Below are 9,130 nucleotides of genomic sequence, written 5' to 3' on the forward strand. Positions count from 1 at the left end.
CCCAGCCACTCCGTGGCATGTGGGATCTTCCCGGGCCGGGGCACGAACCTGTGTCCCCTGCATCGGCAGGCGGACTCTCAACTACTGCGCCACCAGGGAAGCCCTATAGATAGTATTTTGAAAGCTGGAAAACAATGGTGAAGTGGGTAATTTACTCAGCAGATCTGACAAAGCTGAACCTTATAACAATAGCAAGAAAAAAAAAACAATTTGCTCTGCCCCCCAAAAGGGATCAGGAATTGACAGCACCTTCAAAAGTGAGAATGAAGATGGGCTAAAAACAGGGGGATTGGTTGAAAACGAATCCCCGGAATCATTCCTTCCTTCATTCCATGCATATAGCAACTGTCCTTTTTCCTGACAAAGGATTGAAGATTTATTTTCTGGAAAAATATAAAACAGAGAATGTCTGAACAGGAGGGATACTAGATACAATTGAGGACAAAGGTAGCCAACCAGAAACAGAGAGATTAAGTGAATGTTTACGTACTGAACCCTGATACTTTAGCCCTCTTCCCCACTCAGTTTCCAGAAAGCCGGTGGCCAGTTATGTATCCTCCAGATAGGAGACTGGAAGACTCTTCTCTGGAGAATCAGAAGAGCCCATAAATAAAGACCTAAATATATTGATGCCAAGTGTTCCCCAATGAAATGGCCTAACTACCTTATCCTACAGTGTCACAATTGACAAACACCAACTACAGGCTTTGAACTTCCAACTAGCTTTTTAGCTTCCCATTGTTAATTATAATCAGATGGCCAAAGGTCAGTATACATCTGAACAAAGTCTCTAATATGAAAGATAGTAGCTGGGCTTCCCTGGTGGCACAGTGGTTGCAAGTCCGCCTGCCGATGCACGGGACATGGGTTTGTGTCCCGGTCCGGGAAGATCCCATATGCCGCGGAGCGGCTGGGCCATGAGCCATGGCCGCTGAGCCTGCGCGTCCTGGAGCCTGTGCTCCGCAACGGGAGAGGCCACAACAGTGAGACGCCCACATGCCACAAAAGAAAAAAAAAAAGAAAGATAGTAGCCCACATAAACATAGCAAAAGTGGATAATGTAAAGTTTTACAGTCTCTTTCTCTACCCCAAAGCAGAGCTTGAGGTAAAGGCTTGCCTGCAGGTGATTTATTTTGGGAAGTAATCCCAGGAAACAAGAATGAGAGACCTGGGATAGTAAAAAAGGGAAGGAAGGAAAGAATGCATTATCAAGTAGTCACTGCTGTTGGCAACTGGGGTTCTATCATGCTAGTACCTTCTGAGGAGCTATGTTGAACCTCTCTCAGAATTATCCTCCTGAGTTATGAAAAAGGAGAGCATTAATCCACTGGCTCCCATCCTTCATTGGTCAAGGATGTCAACTACCATGCACTTCTGGGTTATGTAGACTGCAGCGCAGAGCTGATTTCCCCAAGCATAACTTTGTATGTCAGAAGAGCTCTAGGGCGTGAAGCAATTCTTGGTGCCGCTAAAGTGAGGCACTGTCAGATTACTCCTGCAAAAGACTGGTTGCCACAGCAATGGCTGGGCTAAACTGTGGGCTGAAAGAATGTGAAGCAATGTACACCAGGTGTCTGCTACATAGGGAGAATAAAAGGTTAAAAAAAAAAAGAACGATTGTTAGTATCCCTAGAGTTAAGAGAAACCATTAGTAAGAATGAGTTGCACTTTTTTAAAAGGAAAAATCAGAATAACAAAGAGCTCTTTGGAAATAAAAATATGACAGTAGGAAAAATTCAGTAGGAAAGTTGAAGATAAAGTTGAAGGAATCTCCCAGAAAGGAGAGCAAAAAGACAAAGACTGAAATAGAAGAAAGAATATTTGAAAATTAGAGGACCTGTCCAGCAGGTCCAATATTGGAAGAGGAGGCATTCTATTTAGAGAGAAGAGAAAATGAAGGGAATAAAATGTTTAATATAGTCAAGAAATTTCCCCCAAACTGAAGGTCATGAGTTTCCAGGTTGAAATATCCTTGACTGATGAAAATGGACCCACACCAAAACACAGCTTCATAAAATTTCTCAATGTTGGTTTAAAAAGAAGACTTTACAAGCTCCCAGAGATAAAAACAGGTCACATATAATGGATCAGGAATCACAATGGCTTTGAATTTTTCAATATCAACATTGGAAACTAGGAGATGAGCAAAAATGCCTTCAAAATTCTGAAGAATAATTATTTTTAACCTAGAGTTCTGTACCCAGCCAAGCTGTCAATCAAGTGTGAGGATAGAACAAATATAATTTCGGATAAGCAAGGTCTCAAAAATTTACCCCTCATACACCTCTTGAAACCAAGAAAGAAATCTCTTTAAACCTCTTTCTTTAAAAAATTTTTTTTATTGAAGTAGAGTTGATTTACAATGTTGTGCCAATCTCTGCTGTACAGAAAAGTGACTCAGTTATACACATGTATACATTTTTATATTCTTTTCCATTATGGTTTATCACAGGATATTCAGTATAGTTCCCTGTTTGAAACCTCTTTAAACCAAGAAAGCAGAAGGACTTGGGTTAGTGGGGAGATGATCCAGCGTAAGAAAGAGGCAAATGGGAAGCTCCAGAAGAGGGTGAAGGTAGGTTCCAGGATGACAGCTGCACACAAAGAGGGAATAGAGGTCAACTAGCTCATGCAGGTCAGAAGACTTCAGGAGAGATATCTTCAAGATACCTGATACACCAAAACACATGGAGAGGAGCTGGAGGTAACTGATCAAGAGTTTAAAGTTGAATTCTTGCTAAGTACATAGAAAATTATTTAAAGAAAAAACAAAGTAATTATGAGCTCCAGGAAACACAAAAAGTTGTGCAAGTAAGGAAAAGTATTTGTGACTTTGTGGCTGTGAATAAAGTTTCCTTGGTCACCATACTGTAAACATTGAATAGTGGTCTAACCAAAATTATGATATGCCTATATTGGAAGAATGTAGGGATAAAAAGGGTCTTTGGGTGAATTGGGAGGGCAGGGTGAGTGTAGGTAATGCCAATAGACAATGTCAAAAACTTAAAATTCAAGAAGTAGCAATAAAATAATGTTATTTAGAGAACCAAGGTAAATACCAAAAGAACCAGCTAAAAGAGTTGAAAACTCTTGCCTCTGGGGAGTGGGAAATTATGGGGAAGGAAAAAGGGCACTGTTTCTCATAACAAAACTTGTAGAATTTTTAAACTCTGTAAACTATGATAATGCATAACTTTGATAAAAATTTTAAAAATTAAAATATAAAAGCAATGATGCACATTATAAAAATGTAGAAAATTCAGAAAATCAAAAAACGTCACAAAGAAACTCATTACTTATCAATTGCCACATTTAATATTTTGCTTTATTTCCTTTCAGGCTTTTTACGTGCCTAATTATACATTGTTGTGATTATTCTGATATCTTGGTTTTTCTCTCCATTAACTTCAAATCATACACTTTTTCCTGTTACATTCTTTTAAATAGTTGTGTAGTGTTCCACTGTGTAGATATGTTATAATTGATTTGACTATTCTGTTATTGAGCATTTAGATTATTTCCTTTTTGTTGACACCTACAGATAATGCTGCAATGAACATCTTTATTCATAATTTTTTCCATACTTCAAGTTATGTCCCTAATATATTTTGAAGAATGGTAATCTTATGGACTAAATTGCGTGTCCCCAAAATTCATATGTTGAAGCCCTAACCCCTAATAAGACTGTATTGGAGATAAGTCATATAAGTAGGTGATCAAGGTTGAGGTCATAAGGAAGGGGCCTTAATATGATAAGGCTAGTGTCCTGGTCTCCCTCAGATTCTCCTTATCTTCCTCTCTCCCTCTTTCCCTCTCTCCATGTACACAGAGGAAATGCCATGTGAGGACACAGCGAGAAGATAGCTATCTACAAGCCAGGAAGAGAGCTCTCACCAGAAACCAACCTGATGGTGACTTGATCTTGGACTTCCAGCCTCCAGGACTGTGAGAAAATAAATTTCTGTTGTTTAAGCCACCCGCTCCGTGCTATTTTGCTAAGGCAGCATGAACAAACTAATACACATACTTACTTTGTATTTTAAAGCACCCATATGAAAATATCAATGTCCCTGGGGAAGGCTCACACAAGGGGCTGTTGTCAGTCATTCCCTCCAGCCCTTGTACTAGTCATTCATGCTGCTTTCTCCTTTACAATGAAGTGAAATACTGGCACCTGGAGGTGGGACTTAGCTGCAGCTAATGAAAGATTGGCAGAGCTTCTGAAAGTCAAAGAGATTCAGTAGTACTGACTTAATGAATGTCAAAACAAGAGTTAAGAATTATTTAGATTTGTAGCAATGTTTCTTTTTGCTTAATGAGTTGTATACATTGTTTATCAGTATGAACGAACATTACTGGTCTTCTTCCTCTTCAAAGTATTTACTAAATCCACCCTTTCTTCCTACCTCCACTGCTCCAACCCTAGACCAAGCCTCTCTGGTCACATCCACCTCTCCCCTGATCTGTTCTTTGCACAACTACCAGAGTATACGTATAAAAAATGAAAACCAGATCACATCTCTTCCCTGCTCAAAACAGCTTTCTATCACATTTAAAATAAAATCCAAACTCCTTGCCATGTTATATTGTATGTGTGTAATGTTTTATATTGCCTATAATTTACTTCAAAACACTTCAGTATCAGCTGTGTAATATACCTTGTTTATTCTAAGATGCATATTTTCCCACTTTTCATCACCTCTGAAATTGGGATGAATTTTACCATTAATGGTACAGCATAGTTTAATTAAGAGCAATTTTTCTTTCTTTGTGCGTAAGAGAATGATGGGTCCTACAACCTATGGACATTTTGGATTCATAGAATCAATGATTTAATGAAACGGTGTATTGGTCTAAAAAATAATCTTTTGAAATATTGGTCTAGGGTGGGGGCAGTGGAGGTAGGAAGAAGGGAGGGGTGGGTTTAGTATATATTTTGAAGTGGAGAAAGAACAGGCAATGATTATTCATATTGATAAACAATTTATTCAACTCATTGTAAATTAGTTTTAATCCACACTCTGGGGGTGGTTAGTTAACATTTGAATTATCCTAATCAGGAATATAGACTCAGGAGTGGTTGGTTAGCATTTGAAAGATCCTCCTCAGGTGTCCTTACCCCAAAGGTAGTTACACGCCCCCCCACCCCCATGTTCACATTTTCCTATCTGAACCTGTGCTAAAGCAGGTGTTCTTACACTTTTTTTGTTCCATGGGCCCCTTTGGCCAACTGATGAACCAGATTCAGTCATGTTTTTAATGCACAACAAGATAAAACACATAAGATTACAATGAAAACCAATTGTGTTGAAATGCAATTATCAAAATAGTAAAGATACAGAGTGGGGTGAGGTAAGAGGAATTGGGAGACTGGGATTGACACATATACATTACTGATACTATGTATAAAATAGGCAACTGATGGGAACATACTGTATAGCACAGGGAACTCTACCTAATGCCCTGCCCTGTGGTAACCTAAATGGGAGGGAAGTCCAAAAGGGAGGGGATATCTGTACGTGTATGGCTGATTCATTTTGTTGTGCAGTGGAGGCTAACACAACATTGTAAAGCAACCATACTCCAATGAAAATTAATAATAATAAAAAAAAGAAATAGGAAAAATATTAAAGATACAATTTTGACATAGTAATATATGTATTTCTTTATTAGCCCTGCAAATAACAAGATCTAGCAGCAGGTCTAATAATCACCATAATTTTGAAATAGTAATGAATTTAATGATATTTTAAGATATTGGCAATAGCTATAATGTGATATGAAAATATCTTTGATATGTGCTGGTGACAAAGTCACAGGTACTACTAGTAAGACTGTGGTTTGTTGACTACATTCAGTAAGAAAAAAAATAAAGGCATAATTTTTTCCCATCAAGGTCCCAGAGCCCCCTGGATTCTATCCTCAGGACCCAAGGTTAGGAAACCTTGCACCACAGACTCCACTTATCAGCATAAAAGATGTAAGAAATATATTTCAATGGTGAAATGAATTGCTTTCAAAATATGTGAAGTGGCTAGAAATATTGTCCAGGTGCTTCCATCCTTGCATGATCAGAATGTAAAAATCTGGCAAGCAAACCCAACAGCTCAGTACTCTTTGGAGTGGCATTCTAGGCCTCAGACTCTGTGTGGTCCTCTATCCCACTACATGATAGCCAGCCTGCCAGATGGTCCCCAGTGATTCTTTCCTTGTATAGTTACTCCCTTCCCACACTGAATAGGGAAGAATGCGACCACTGTAATGTAACCAGTAGAATATTATGGAAATGACCAAATGTGACTCCCAAGGCTGGGTCAGAAAAGACATTACAGCTTCTGTCTTGCTCTGTCTTGGATCACTGCTCTGAGCTTGCACGTTATGAGAAATGGAGGGCCATGTGTTGAGGAACTGAGATCTGCCAACAACTAACACTAACTTGCTAGGCATATGAGTGAACCACCTTGGAAGAAGATCCCCGGGCCCATTCAAGCCTTTAGATGACTGCAGCCCTAGCCAACCTCTTGACTGCAACCTCACGAGAGACTCTCAGCCAGAAGCAGCCAACAGAGCTGATCCTGGATTCCTGACACATAAAAACTATGTGATATAATCAATGTTTGTTGTTAAGGCACAAAATTTGGGGGTAACTTGTAGCACAGCAATAGATAACTAATATATATCACTTAATGGAAGATTTTCCTGCTCCACCCAGAAGATAGGTTGATCCCATTACCATATTATTAGGCCATCGGTTTCAGGTAAATCTTTCATGCAAGCAACTTGCTGGAGTTCCTAAAGGTCAGACAGAGAGTATGTATTGATACTTCACCCAATTTACAAGAAGAGGCTATGTGACTGTTTTGACCCCTGATTGCTAATAAATGCATGTGTCAGAATTTAGTCTGACAGTTACCTTCACTGTAATGTTCTACCTAGTAAGGAGGTTGTGGGAGAGGCGACCTATAGCCCTCACTTACCTCTAATCTTTAGAGGCTCCCTAAGTCTACCAAAAACAATGGGTTTAGGTCTATTTGCATCACATTTGAAAAGGCCCGCAAGACCCTAGATAATCTGACTTTTACCTACCTCTCTGAACTCATTTCTTACCCCATTCTCTCACTTGTCTCTAGCAACACTGGGGATCCCTTTTCATTGAATCAGCTTGCTCAGAAAAGGCCAAGGAACTAAGCTGAGTTCCAATTGAGATTTCTAAATGTAAGAGCCTTAAGTTGGAGCAATGACTATATTTTGTTCCTTAATTTTTTTTTTAAGAGCAGTCCACTTTGAGATCTGACCTGCCACCTACCTCCCAGCTCTCAGCTATATGACCTCTGACAGGTGCTAAGATAAAGTGGTATTTAAACAAAGTCTCTAGGGGTTTTTGATTATTGTTTGTTTTCATATTTCCTTAACAATTGAAAGAAGGGCTCCAACCCGGAATCTTGATGTTTATTTCACCTTAAACTGAGGCTTTTCCTGTAATAAAAAAGGGGGATTGTGTGTGGTTTGCAATCTGGGAAGATTCAAGCAAGGGGGGAAGGAAGTTGTGTTTCTAAACCATTTCTTAAAGGACAAACCTTTGTTAAATAAAGGAATCTAATTAAACCATTTTGTGAGATCAATTCCCAACTTTTTTTCCATTTAATCTTTTTCCCAGCCTGCTTAAGTGTTTGAGCCCTTGTGAGTTGCAGACTCTGTGAGCAACACTTCTCAAATTTAATGTGCACATGAATCACCTGGTGATCCTGTTAAAATGAAAATTCTGATTCAGTAGGTATGGAGAGGGCATTATAGGTGGATCAAGTGGGTCTTCAGGCATTCACTTTGGCTTCAGTCCACCTCCAAACACCCAATGCACCCCTGTTTCCCAAAGTCCTCTGCTACAGTACCCCATTCTAGCTACTCCTTATTGCCAGATGCCCCAGGAATCTGTTATAGGTCCCCTTCTCTCTGGATCCTGCCTTCTGTGAAAATATGAGTCACAGGTGATAGTGGGTTGATTCGTTACTTCCCTCTCCTTAGAGCAGAGGCCTCATCCCCCACCGCCACCCCTCCATCAATACAAGATAACAATGGAATTTAATCATAGCCTCTGGGAGTATAGCTTTTTAATTCCAATAGTAAGAATTTCCTACCCTATGACAGACTAATGAAAAGGTTCCTTTTTAGTGGGGTGGGAAAGAGGAATGTCATTTTGAATTTCTCAAAAACTTATACAACATAGGAGACTGCCTGCCTGACTTACTTATACTTTTTCCTCTACCTCTCATCTGCTTTGGTCTCATTAAAGGCAACATTTTCTTATTTTAGAAGTAGAACCATCATATTACCATCCATTTCATATTTATGTACAAAGAGTTGCAATTCCATAGCAAGACAAGCAACAGAGATCAGACTGAAGGTTTCCCTGTTGATGACAGTACATTATTTGGTGTTTACAGGAGGTAAAAGGATCCTGATACTATTTGACCAATATTTCACCCAATAATTTTTCTATAATTTCCTCATTTAGATAGAATTGAAACTAGTTAGCTAAAACTACTTATTTAAGCTTTCAACCCACAGCACAAAATACTTTATAGGGCAGCCTATTCTCATGCTCATTTTTTTTAATGTCTTTATTGGAGTATAATTGCTTTACAATGGTATGTTAGTTTCTGCTTTATAACAAAGTGAATCAGTTATACATATACATATGTTGCCTTCTCCCATGGGCACACCAAAATTACAATTATTTACAGAGAAACTATTGATTAGAAAAACAAAAGACTAGCAGAAAAGGTCTTCTACAATTAAAGATATAGAGAAAGAACCATAATGAGACGGGACAAAAGATGAAACATCAAGAAAAAGAAAGAGAAGAAAAAAACAAGTTCATACTATAACCTTTCCAAGAGGGGCTGAAGCCAGGTTGAACTTTTGATTTCCAAAACTTAGTCTTTTTGTGTAAGGTGGTCAAACAAGGATGCAGAGCCAAGCACTGTGAGACCTACAGACACATTGAAGAGCTCAGGGAATATGACATCTTTCCCACCATGTCAAAACTCCTGAAACCAATCTCCACATCCTCTGTAACCACACAATAAAGACTTGGGAAATCACACCAGAAAGAAAGGGAAAAGAAAGGAAG

The sequence above is a fragment of the Mesoplodon bidens genome, assembly GCF_964165515.1.
Source record: "Mesoplodon bidens genome assembly, chromosome: X".
In the NCBI taxonomy this organism is placed as follows: domain Eukaryota; kingdom Metazoa; phylum Chordata; class Mammalia; order Artiodactyla; family Ziphiidae; genus Mesoplodon; species Mesoplodon bidens.